General features: G+C 42.6%; 1 pseudogene across 1 annotated transcript; it reads left to right on the forward strand.

The window, feature by feature from the left end:
* Positions 1-1754: 1754 nt before the first annotated feature.
* LOC146640574 (sodium/potassium-transporting ATPase subunit beta-3-like) lies at positions 1755-13403 on the forward strand (annotated as a pseudogene). The gene is made up of 5 exons (XR_014910023.1): positions 1755-1835; positions 8645-8832; positions 8908-8958; positions 9132-9218; positions 11960-13403. The product of XR_014910023.1 is annotated as a sodium/potassium-transporting ATPase subunit beta-3-like (transcript).

The following is a 13403-nucleotide window of genomic DNA, read 5'->3' on the forward strand; positions in this document are numbered from 1 at the left end:
ATACCGTGCAAACAGATCCACAGAAGACGCCATCGCCCTCCACTCTGTGCTGAGTCCCCTAGAACATGCATGTCCCAGTAAAACAATCATCCCAGACGTCCTCATCATCAAACTGGTCACTCTTGGCCTCCCGCCTCTCACATGCGCCTGGATAAAGGACTTTCTCACAAACCGGCCCCAGACTGTAAGACTCCGCCCTCATCTCTCCTCCACTCGCACACTGATCACCGGCTCCCCACAGGGCTGTGTGCTGAGCCCCCTCCTGTATTCTCTCTACATCCACGACTGCAGTTCAACCCAAAACAACAATCTCATCATCAAGTCTGCTGATGACACCACGGTAGGCTGCCTCATCTCAAAGGGAGACGAGGCAGCCTACAGAGAGGAAGTCGTGAAGTTGGCAGCCTGGTGTTCAGAGAACAGCCTGGCACTGAACACTAAGAAAACCAAAGAGGTCATTGTCGGCTTCATGAGGCACAGCACTGACTTAGCCTCTCTTTACATCAACGGGGAGCGTGTGGAGAGAGTCCACACCTTCCAGTTCCTTGGTGTCCTCATCTCTGCTGACATCTCCTGGAGAGACAACATCTCAGCGGGCGTCTGATGTTCTACTGCTCATCCATTGAGAGCCTGCTAACAAACTGCATCACGGTATGGTAGGGCAGCTGCACTAAGGCGGGTAGAGTGAGGCTTCAGAATGTAGTTAAGGCAGCACAGAAGCTCATCAGCTGCCCTCTCCCCTCCCTGATGGACATTTTTTCCTCCTGCTGCCTCAGCAGAGCAGCAAACATCATCAAGGACAGCTCCCACCCTGGTTTCAACATGTTCAGCCTGCTTCCCTCAGGGAGGCGCTACAGGTGCATCAGCACAAAGACCCACAGACTCAAGAACAGTTTCTTTCCAAAGGCCATAACCATCCTGAGCTAACACATGCACCGATAGCACAGCCCCACCCCCACATTTTTCCAGTTCCCTCCATAAATCACCATTGTGTAATACTAAATTCTATGTGCAATCACCGGTAACTGTATATACAAAACCCAGTTTATTTATTTATTTACTTTTTCTTTTCTGTCTTTTACACCTGATTGTAAATTTGTACATTTTATTTATATATATATATATATATATATATATATATATGTGTATGTATGTATGTATGTATGTATATATATATGTGTGTGTATATATATATATATATATATATATATATGTATGTATGTATGTATGTATGTATGTGTGTGTGTATATATATATATATATATATATATATATATATATATATATATGTGTATATAGAGCAGCAGAACTGCCCCCCCCCTTTGCACTGAGTATGAGATGATCTGTATCTCACTGTACAATCGTACAGTGACAATAAAGGCATTCTTTTCTATAATCACTCTTTAACTGTGGGTACTGGTTTCCATAGTATTTTTGATAGTCAACAATGGCTATTCTCTTGCTGTCTATTTAACCACAACAGTGAAACAAAGTAACATTTGAATGTTCTCTGTAGGTCTCATCCTCCTCTTCTACCTCATCTTTTATGGTTTCCTGGGGGGAATGTTTTCTCTCACCATGTGGGTGATGTTGCAGACGCTTGACGAAAATGTGCCCCGACATCAGGATCGAGTGGCCAGTCCAGGTGCTTTCATTTCCTGTTTCACCCTACTGCCACTCATCCTTACTTATGGTCATTTTTTAAAATTTCAGTAATGACTTTGATTTTGTTGCAGGTTTGGTGATTCGTCCTCATGCAGTTGAAATTACTTTCAACCGCAGTGACCCAGAAAACTACAAACATTACATGCAACAGTTGCACAACCTCCTGCAAAGTGAGTACAACATGTAAACCGCCACACAGTCTCCAAACTCATTTCCGGGATTTCTGGAATTGTCAAAACTTGATCTAATCTTCATTGTTATCTTTTTACAAAAAAACAGCTAAACGAGAGGTTTTTGGACAAAGTTTGTGTTCTTCATTCTTTAAGCACCGGTTCGAGCACCGGTTCGAGCACAGTTTAAGCACCGGCACCATTTCAAAAGTACTGTTGTTAACTTCACCTTTCACATAAAAGTTTGCCTCATCACTGAACAAAATCTTCTGCGTGAACTGAGGGTCCTGTTCCAATTTTTGTTTTGCCCATTCTGCAAATTGTGTGCGCCAATCTGGGTCATCCTCGTTGAGATGCTGCAGTAGCTGGAGTTTGTAAGGGTGCCATTTGTGAGTAGCTAATATCCGCCGGAGAGATGTTTGACTAATGCCACTCTCCAGTGACATGCGGCGAGTGCTACGCTGTGGGCTCTTGCTGAATGAAGCTAGGACAAGCCACTGATGTTTCTTCATTAGTGACAGTTTTCTTGCGTCCACATTTTGGCAAATCCAACACTGAACCGGTTTCATGAAACTTAGCAAGCAGTTTGATGACTGTAGCATGGGAGATGGGTGGTCTCGTAGGGTGTCTTGCATTGAAATCTGCTGCAATGACCCGGTTACTGCGTTCACCAGATATCAACACAATTTCGACCCGCTCCTCACGTGTTAACCTCTTCGACATATCAATGGCTGTGAACAAAGAGAAACTTGTAAATAACTCATGAAAGAATAAAGTTACGTTGAAACCAAGCACACCATTGTTTTTCTTGTGACATTACCAATAAGTGTGATGTGTCACATGACCCTCTTCCTATTGAAAAAACAAAAGTTGTATCCAAGATGGCCGACTTCTAAATGGCCACCATGGTCACCACCCATCTTGAGGAGTTTGCCCCCTCACATATACTAATGTGCCACAAACAGGACTTTAATATCACCAACCCTTCCCATGTTATTATGGTGTATCCATATAAATGGCCCACCCTGTAGAACATCAGTGAACCTCTGTGCTAACATTATGCCCAAAACCTAGCTGAAGTAAGGGTGAATTATAGAAGTACTCCTGCAAATGACTTTGCTTATTCCAGGAAGAAAAGGACCAAGATGTGTTCAGACATGAGCTTGAACCATTAAGCTACCTAATGTTCGTTCTCAGACTAAGAATTTAGGTTGAAAAGCAAAATGTTTTTTTACACACATTTCAATGTTAGTGTTCCTGTAGCACATTTTCCATGTCAGTGAATATGACTGGTACATTTAATAGATCACTCTCAATATTGCTTGAAGAAAATAAAATAAATAAAATACAAATGACTGTGTGCTGGACGCATGGGTTTGTCTGTGTGTGTCCATCATGTACTGTTGTGTGCAGAGCTTCATGAAAGACACGTGGATATCATATTTATGGGATATCATTCAGTCTCGATCACCTTCCCTCTCATTGCACCACTTGGTGAAATGTATCCGGTCTAACATCCCAGCGTCCCCTCTGTAGATCATCGGTGTCTCAGAAGCCCAGGGTCTTTTTCGAGTGTAATTTGTTTCATAGTTAGATGCCTGACTGACAAATGTGTAAAACAAAAACTACACACATTATTCAAAACACATAGCGCACAGTCGTGAATTCCCCCTAATTTTGGTATGATCCGAGCTCAGGCACTAGGTGACTAAGCACAGCACTTACGCATGTGAGTGAGGGGGGAGCTGCTGCCTGCGAGTTTGCTGTAGGAGAAGCACAGCCAGGCAGACAGAGGAGAGCTTAAGTTTTACCAGGTACCAAACCAAATCATTCGTACTGTACAAATAATGTAAATATGACGGTGTATCACGAAAGATTGATGTCAAACTGATCACTTGACCCATATTACGTTACTTGTTCTTCAAGTGAATCAATAAATGGCGAAATGAAAAGCCGAACAACAACAATGCTGTTTGTTTAGAGAGTCTTAGCTTACATGTGTTTATTTCATATTTTCAGTTGTTACCTTCCACGGCTAAACAAACTCTCTAAACCGGTTTCAGTTATATACTGATTAACACAACAATGGACATAAGGAGCTTCTTTCACAGAAAAAACTCAGATGTTATTTTATATATTAAGCTTTGTATGTTGTTCAGTATATTTCTATGCAAAAAACGGAATTTCAACACACAGCAGTATATTCACAGTTTAAACCAGATATTTACACTTTATGGAGAAAACAAACTTTTTTTTTTTTTTTTTTTTTTTACTGTTAAACATCAATTTAGAGTAAACTTGTTTTGTTTTAGATAAATAAATATTGAAATATCTTTTGAATTAGTTAAATGTCAGAATAAAGAGAGACAGAGCTTCTGTTTTGTATCACTTTCATCAAATGTAGGAGTACAAGTACACTAAGTATATTGTTAATTATAAGAAACTGCAGACGATTCCATTCTGAGCTGAAGAAGCTTCTGATTGGTTCGTAGAGTCCATGTGAGTAAATTGGTGGCACAGCTGTGGATGCATATAAGGCAAAACACAGAGCCTGTTTCTGTGACATGGGAAAATCAAGAGATGTTAACAAAACACCAGGAAAAGAATTGTGGAGCTCCATAAGTGTGGCTCAGTTTGAATACAATTTGGTGCCATTTACAATTAAGAAATACAGACAGTTTCTCTCTTTACTCTTAAAGTTAACAAACATGTTTTTATATTTATCTAAAAAATAAAGATTTAGTCTGATTTGATGTTACAATTAAAAAAGTGTTTTTAGATGAAGAGTTTGTAAATATCTGGTTTCAACTGTATATTTGATGATGTTGGTGTTTGGCTTGATTGTCAGCAGAGAGAGAGAGGGGGGGGGGGGGGAGAGGAACAGAGAGGGGGAGAGAGAGAGAGGAGGATGAGGACAGAACAGAGATGGAACAAGAGCAAATCAAATCACTTTTATTGTCACATCACATGTGCAGGTATATTGGTACAGCACATGTGAGTGAAATTCTTGTGTGTGAGCTTCACAAGCAACAGAGTTGTGCAAAATACAATAATGTAAACAAGCAAAATACAAGAATGGCTACATCTGAAACTAATAAATATATGTACAATATATAATAGTATATGCATTTCTGGATGTGTATACTAAATATTTTTCTACGTGTGTGTGTGTGTGTGTGTGTGTGTGTGTGTGTGTACACATATTTTACAAATTAAATAGAGTAAACAATAAATAAAATAAAATATACAGAGTGAGACATGTGCAAAACAGTGGTGTTACTGTACAGTATGGAGTGCATAATGTTAAAGTTCCAGTAGTGAAGCTGAGGTGTCTATGAAGTGTTCAGCAGTCTGATGGCCTGATGGAAGAAGCTGTCTCTCAGTCTGCTGGTACGGGACCGGATGCTGCAGAACCTCCTTCCTGATGGAAGCAGTCTGAACAGTTTATGGCTGGGGTGACTGGAGTCTTTGATGATCCTCCCCGCTTTCCTCAGGCACCGCTTCCTGTAGATGTCTTGGAGGGAGGGAAGCTCACCTCCAATTATCCGTTCAGAGCACCGCACTACTCGCTGGAGAGCTTTGCAGTTGTAGGCGGTGCTGTTGCCATACCAGGTGGTGATGCATCCAGTGAGGATGCTCTCAATGGCACAGTGATAGAAGGTCCTGAGGATGCGGGGGCTCATGCCAAATCTTTTCAGTCTCCTGAGAAAGAAGAGGCGCTGCTGCGCCTTCTTCACTGTTTTGTTTGTGTGTACTGACCACATAAGATCCTCAGCCAGATGTACACCAAGGAACCGGAAGCTGCTCACTCTCTCCACAGCAGCGCCGTTGATGGTGATGGGGGTGTGTACTTCTCTGCACCTCCAGAAGTCCACTATCAACTCCTTTGTCTTTGCGACATTGAGGGTGAGATGGTTGTCTTGACACCAGTGGGTCAGGGAGCTGACCTCCTCCCTGTAAGCTGTTTCATCACTGTTGGTGATAAGACCCACCACTGTAGTGTCGTCCGCAAACTTCACAATGATGTTGGAGTTGTTAGTGGCCGTGCAGTCGTAGATGTAGAGTGAGTACAGGAGAGGGCTCAGTACACACCCCTGTGGAGCACCAGTGTTCAGTGTGACGGGGGATGAGGTGATGCTGCCCAGTCTGACCACTTGGCGTCTGTCAGACAGGAAGCTAAGGATCCAGCTGCAGAGGGAGCTGCTCAGTCCTAGATCCTGCAGTTTCCTGTCCAGCTTCGAGGGAACGATGGTATTGAATGCTGAGCTGTAATCTACAAACAGCATTCTCACATACGTGTCTCTCTTCTCCAGGTGTGACAGGGCAGTGTGTAGTGTCAGGGCTATGGCATCATCAGTGGACCTGTTGTGGCGGTATGCGAACTGTAGAGGGTCCAGTGAGTCGGGTAGTGCAGAGCAGATGAAGTCCCTGACCAGCTTCTCGAAGCATTTGCTTACGATGGGGGTCAGGGCTACAGGTCGCCAGTCGTTCAATGAGGAGATGGTGGAGGATTTGGGTACAGGGACGATGGTGGCCATTTTGAAGCAGGCTGGGACTACAGACAGAGAGAGGGAAAGGTTGAAGATGTGCGTGAACACTCCAGCCAGCTGAGCCGCGCATGACTTGAGGACGCGGCCGGGAATCCCGTCCGGACCAGTAGCTTTGCGTGCGTTCACCTTCCTGAAGCACCTCCGCACATCCTCCTCAGACACAGTGTGCGCACTGACGTCATCCGCGGTGCGCACACTGTCCGGTCTCATGGTGTTCGCTGTGTCGAATCTAGCGTAGAATACGTTTAGATCCTCACACAGAGAGGCCGTGGTCTGCGGTGTGCTGGTTTTCCCTCTAAAGTCTGTGATCGTGTTTAGTCCCTGCCACATACTCCGAGGGTTGTCAAACTGTTGCTCCACCCTGTCCCTGTACTCACGTTTGGCTGCTTTGATCGTCTTCCGGAGTTGGTAATGTGCGTGTTTGTAGTCCGATGTGTTCGCGGAGGCAAAGGTGGTGCTCCGTGCCGCGCGAACATCTCCGTTAATCCAGGGTTTTTGATTTGGGAAGGATTTAACTGTTCTGGATGGGACGACATCTTCCACGCATGTCCTGATAAATCCGCAGACTGAGTCTGTGTATTCATCAATGTCCCTAGCAGCCACGTGAAGCAGGTGGCTAAGCCCCGGGTGTATAAAGTGTCTGGCTCCACCTCTGCTGTAGATCCTGGTGAGGTGGATCAGTGAGTCCACTCATGATGTACTCTGAGCTCTGCCTCTTCATTTAGGTGTTTAGTTCCAGTCACATATGTCAGAGTAAGGATTTGAGTATGATGATGTACATTTTGACGGAAGCCAATTAAGCCTAACAGTACTATAATAATTTTACCTGAACTGAGCACACACTCTGGTAAAAACTGAGAAACTATATACAGCGCAGGAAGATCAGATCAGCAGACAGCATCAAACAACCCTGAAAAGTCGTGTTAATGTATGTAAACCACAGAAGAAACATTGCTTTTCACATAAACACTGCAGCACATCTGAGGTTGGATAGCTGCATGCTCATAGCCAACATGCCATCCATCTGTGAAACACAATGCAGGCAGTATCATGGATTGATAAAGCTCTGTGGCTGTCTGAATTACATGTGCTTGCAGTGATTCAAAACTGTATGAAACATGTTCAAAGACAAAAGAATTCCAACAGGACGGATGAAGAAGCTCATGTAAGAGTCCTGAGCTACACTGGCAGAAGGCTGACCGATAAATCAAAGAAATATTGATAAAGTGAAATGGTTTGTAGGCCGGAAAAGAGTGGAGTGCCCACTCCGGATCAGGGACGAGACCCTGCCCCAAGTGGAAGAGTTCAAGTATCTCGGGGTCTTGTTCATGAGTGATGGGAGAAGGGAGCGGGAGATCGACAGATGGATTGTTGCAGCAGCTGCAGTGATGCGGACGCTGTACCGGTCTGTTGTGGTGAAGAGAGAGCCAAGTGTAAAAGTGGAGCTCTCAATTTACCGGTCGATCTACGTCCCTACCCTCACCTGTGGTCAAGGGCTGTGGGTAGTGACCAAAAGAACGAGATCGCGAATACAAGCGGCGGAAATGAGCTTCCTCCGAAGGACAGCTGGCCTCTCCCTTAGAGATAGGGTGAGAAGTTCGGCCATCCGGGAGGGGCTCCGAGTAGAGCTGCTGCTCCTCCACATCGAAAGGAGCCAGTTGAGGTAGTTTGGGCATCTGACATCCCCTGGCGCCTCATGAGCGAGGTTTTCCGGGCATGTCCCACCGGGAGGAGGCCCCGGGGCAGACCCAGGACAGGCTGGAGAGATCATATCTTTCGGCTGGCCTGGAAATGCTTTTGTGTTCCCCCGGATAAGCTGGAGGAGGTGGCTGGGGAGAGGGAGGTCTGGGCTTCTCTGCTTGGGCTGCTGCCCCCGTGACCTCGCCCCATATAAGCAGAAGAAAATGGATGGATGGGTTTGTAGGATCAGAGCTAGAGCAGGGGTGGGGTACTCCAGGCCTGGAGGGCTGGTGTCCTACAGGTTTTAGATTTATCCTTGATCCAACACAGCTGATTTAAATGGCTAAATGACCTCCTCAACATGTCTTATGGTTCTCCAGGGAATGAACTCATCATTTGATTCAGGTGTGTTGACCCAGGGTGAGATCTAAAACCTGCAGGACACCGGCCCTCGATGCCTGGAGTTGCCCACCCCTGATCTAGAGTTGATCGACTTTACTGTGTGTTGTCTAATACGGTAGTGTCGACTCTGCCCCTGCTCAGACATACAAGCCTCATTTTGTCTTTCTTCCTCTTCAGGTTATAATGACAGTATTCAGGAGCGTAATGACTTGTGTATGGTGGGCGAATACACTACACAGGACAATGAGCCGATAAAGAAGGTTTGTCAGTTTAAACGAAGTACACTGCGTCAGTGTTCTGGTTTGCCTGACCCCAGCTTTGGGTTTAAGGAGGGGAAACCCTGCATCATAATCAAGCTGAACCGGGTCAGTGAAGCACTTGTTGATTTTAAAAAAGCCAAAAATGACTTGCGTGAATACTAATTAAAAACCTGTCTGCAGGTAATCGGCCTGAAACCAGAAGGAGATCCCTACATCAACTGCACTGCCAAGGTAACCCACAACATGCAAATATCCCATGGTGCACCTGTGAAGCAGAGGAGAAACGTAAAAGGAGAATTCACCACATTTTTAGAAGTGCAAATTAGAAGGTTTCCGTAGTAAATGAAATTACTTTTTCGAACTATTAAATTGAAGAACTGTATATGTGCCTCACTCTCTCGTAGAGAGCCACTTCCTTGCAGATGCAGTACTTTCCGTCTGAGGGTCGTCTGGATAAGATGTTTTTTCCATACTATGGGAAGAAGTCTCATGTGAGTAAATATTGCATGCTGAGTACTTATTCAGAAGTATTTTTATGTAGCAAAAAAAAAAAAAAAAAATCTGATTTATTTCTACTTTTCTATTTATGCAGGAAAATGTCAGAGCAACTTTAAGGTTAACAGATTTCCTCTCACTTTGACAATACTTCTATTTTTGAAGCGTCAAAGTTTACTTAACCTACAAGGAATGAATACAAGAATAGTATTTGATACAGGTTGCTAAGCTTTATTTAAATATTTACCTTTAATTTTAGTTGTAATGCACCAAATCACAACAACCATAAGGAGAGATCATTTGTAGGAACTGACGCTGCCATAGGTCTCGGCTGCTCAGGATTCCCATGATGCATCGAGTTTTTCTTCTTCAGTAACCTTGTGTTTATACATCACTCTGCATTTAATTTTGTTAAACTCTGTCTCTCTTCCACAGCATGTCTTTATCCTGTCTTCCTTCTCTCACCCCAACCAATCACAGCAGATGGCCCCGCCCCTCCCTGAGCCTGGTTCTGCTGGAGGTTTCTTCCTGTTAAAAGGGAGTTTTTCCTTCCCACTGTCGCCAAAGTGCTGCTCATAGGGGGTCATATAATTGTTGGGTTTTTCTCTGTATGTATTATTGTACGATCTACTGTACAATATAAAGCACCTTGAGGCGACTGTTGTTGTGATTTGGCGCTATATTGATAAAACTGAATTTAATTAAACTGAACACAATTTATTGTATACAGAATTAAAGCAGGACCCTCAAAGAAAAGAGAACCAATCTTACCATGGCCTAAAGGAGTATGAAACATTTGAGGATTAGCAACATTGCGAAGGCCTGAAATGCCAAGAAAGTCCATACACAGTTATACGAATTGATTTGTCAGTTCTCAGAAGAAATGCCTATAAGAGGCATGAGGAATTCCAATTTGCAGTGAAAAAGCCTGAAATCTAATGGTCCACCATATACAAGCAAAGGTGAGCCCATAAAGGGCAGGAAGTAAACATTCCTTACCAAATAAAGAAACCAGAACCTTACATGGAATGTGCCTGCAGTTTAAGGCAAGGTTTACAAATTTTAAGTACAACAATGACAACTTTTATCACAATCACTCAAACAGAACCCAAGACTGAGCTGAAGGGAGGAATAAAATCTCACGGAGTTAAAATGCATTTCATGAGAAAATTAATTATTTTTTAGTGTCTTGCTGCAAGAGCTGCAAGCTTACAAGGAGGAGGCTGCAGAGGGGTAAGAGGGGTAAATGCAATCATTCTGTTAGAATGACTGCAATTGATCTCTAGATCAACATAAATGACCAGGCTATTGGAATGATGGGGGAGATGGATAAGACTGGGAATTTCAGCTTGGTGACAGGGACTGGCCGATTGAAGGGAGATTGAAATGGGCAGCCATCTGCCGCCACTGGTTGGGGTTGGTGGGAGGAAGACATAACAAATGCCATAACTTAATAATCACCAATGATTAAATGCAGAGATGTATATAAAAACACAGTGAGTGAAGAAACGATACATCACGGGAAGCCCCTAGCAGCCTAGGCCTATGGCAGCAGACAAAGAGGGGTCTGAAATCTGAAGGCTCTGGCTCCCATCGTACTTGTGGTTCCCAGTGATAGCAAAGTACTGTATTTGGGTGATGCGCTACTGTGAAGTCTTTAAGATGAGATCAGGCTTAATTATTCACGACTGAGCATATGAGAAGGAGTTTAAATTCAATTCTGGATTTAATAGGGAGCCAATGAAGAAAGCCAATCGATATGAATTAACAAACCGCTGCAGCACAGTAGGTTTCATACCTAAGGCATGCTCTAATCGTTGTAAGAATGTAAAATACTATGGTAAATTGTATCGAATGCTGCACTGAACTCTAGCAGGACAAGCACACAGTTCACTCCACTGCCAGAGGCAAAAACATCATTTGTAACAGTGACTATACTGTTTCTGTACTGAAAGTTCTGAACCGTGATAGAAACTCAAAGAAAGGGTTTCTGATCAGTTAGCTGTTTCACAAATACTCTGTCAAGAATTTTTGACATAATATAAAGGTTGGTGAGCTGGGTGAAGTGATAGATTTTTAATTACTGGCAGCTTTTAGGCCTGTAGTATGTAGCCCATTAATAGAGATGGGATGATCATATTTAAGATTGAAGGATTAACTAATGGTAGGACTTCTTTGTGGAGTCTAAAAAACATGTTGATGGTTTAGAAGAAGTAATTAAAGAAATTCATTCAGAAAGTTATCTTATCTTGTGGTTTGGGAGCGAGTAGCAAATAACATAATTTGGTCTTGTCCTTAATTTATGCAGTAGATGATGAAGTCTTTGTAGGCTGTCTGTAACCTAACCCTCCCAAACTTTCTTTGAGTTCTGATTTACTAAGTACATGGCTTTCTCAGCAGAGGTGGCAGGCGTGCATAGTGTTATTCATGCTCAGTTTTCCAGCTTTATGCCGAAGATTGAAGTTATCCTTTTGGCCAGTTTTCAAGACTGGGTTTGTAAGTTGAAGGTGTTATTTAGCTGAATAATTCTCTCCCATACAGTTCACCACTCAGGAAAACTGGAGCTCAGACTTCTTGGATTGGTCTGCCAGTACAATTAACTACACAACAGCCATATTTTTAGTTGGATAACTTCAATAAAATTGCTGGCAAAGGCTGCAGAAGACTCCTGTTAGATGAGGTTAAGCCAAGAAGATGGCTATGAGCTACAGCTAACAACCTCTCTCTCCGTTTACAGCCTGACTACGTGCAACCGCTTGTTGCAGTCAAGTTATTGTTCACAAAAGAAGACTATAACATCGAGCAGACGGTGGAGTGTAAAGTTGAGGGTTCTAACCTCCGCAATGATGATGAGCGAGACAAATTTCTGGGTCGCGTCACTTTTCGGGTCAAAGTGTCAGAGTAACCAGACATGACAATTGCCATGAACACCACAAACTGGGTTTACACTGGCAATTGGTCTCCAGTTCTGGATACTTTTTAACATGGACCTGATCTTATCTCTGTCTGTTCAGACTCTAAAGAAGTGATCAAATCTGGAGAAGTGGGAGATTTCACTGGTTTTACTGCCTATATCTTTCAGACCTCCTGTTTCAGACATAGTTAACCCCAACAGATGTTTTATTTGCTCCAGATCTGCATTTTATTAAAGAGAAAACCAGAGTAACTGACTGTAGTAGAGTCTGTTCTGACAGCTGGAGCAGATCAGGTCTGCTGTGGGGCGCATGTAAGCCAGCGGCACAATGATGTGTTGTTTTTAAATTTATGTATGTTAGTGATGTAATAAAACAGTAATATTATACCTGCCATGTCTGACAGAGGAGTGCAACACACTGAAATGTAGTTTACATGTGACCTGGTGGTTGGTAATCAGATTACCTACCATCCAACCAGATAATGCAACAGGAACTGCCTTTGAAATATTCATTGTACTGCAGTGAAGAACTGTGACTGTCATTAATTACATCAAATAATGTTAGATCCCATTTCTTCTGCTTTGTGTTCTGATGCAGTCTACAAAGAGCCCATTTAGTTCCTGTTACCCACTGTATTGAAATTGGCTGCTGTTTATCTAAAGGGTTCACATAAGTTCATTCCCAGGAAATAGGACTGAGTGCCCAAAAGACCAAATTTTGTTAAGATACAAAAAATACAGCATTAAATTTGACTGAAATAAAAACTTTTCTTCTTCAGTTTTTCACAGTTAAACATGAATAGAAATAACACTGCCTGTCCTGCTGTCATAAACATGGCCAGAAGATGTCACTGTTTTGTCATAAATCATGTTTGCAGAATTTCTTCAGATTCTTTTTCAGTATAATTTATTAGATATTTGTAAAAAGTTCTCCAGTGTTTATTAAGCATAGAATTTTTTTTAAGAAATGTGAATAATGTGTAACTGTAATAACTAGTGTTTTGGGACTATAGAAACAGATGAAACCAGCAGAGCTTTTCACCTTCATCACATGTCATTGTTTATAATATATATATATATATATATATATATATATATATATATATATATATATACACACACACACCATTTTTTACAAAATATTCTGAACAAAAGGCACTACTTGAACGTTGTAAAACCATGTTTGTTTCTGGATGATCAAAAACAGGAAACCTAATGACACATACACTGCTGGAAATAAAACGAAGCTCTAACACTTGTCAGTGAT

This window comes from Rhamphochromis longiceps, unplaced genomic scaffold, assembly GCF_057381845.1.
Source record: "Rhamphochromis longiceps isolate RC_006_pf unplaced genomic scaffold, R_longiceps_female_GT1.1 unmapped_scaffold_5, whole genome shotgun sequence".
NCBI classification, from domain to species: domain Eukaryota; kingdom Metazoa; phylum Chordata; class Actinopteri; order Cichliformes; family Cichlidae; genus Rhamphochromis; species Rhamphochromis longiceps.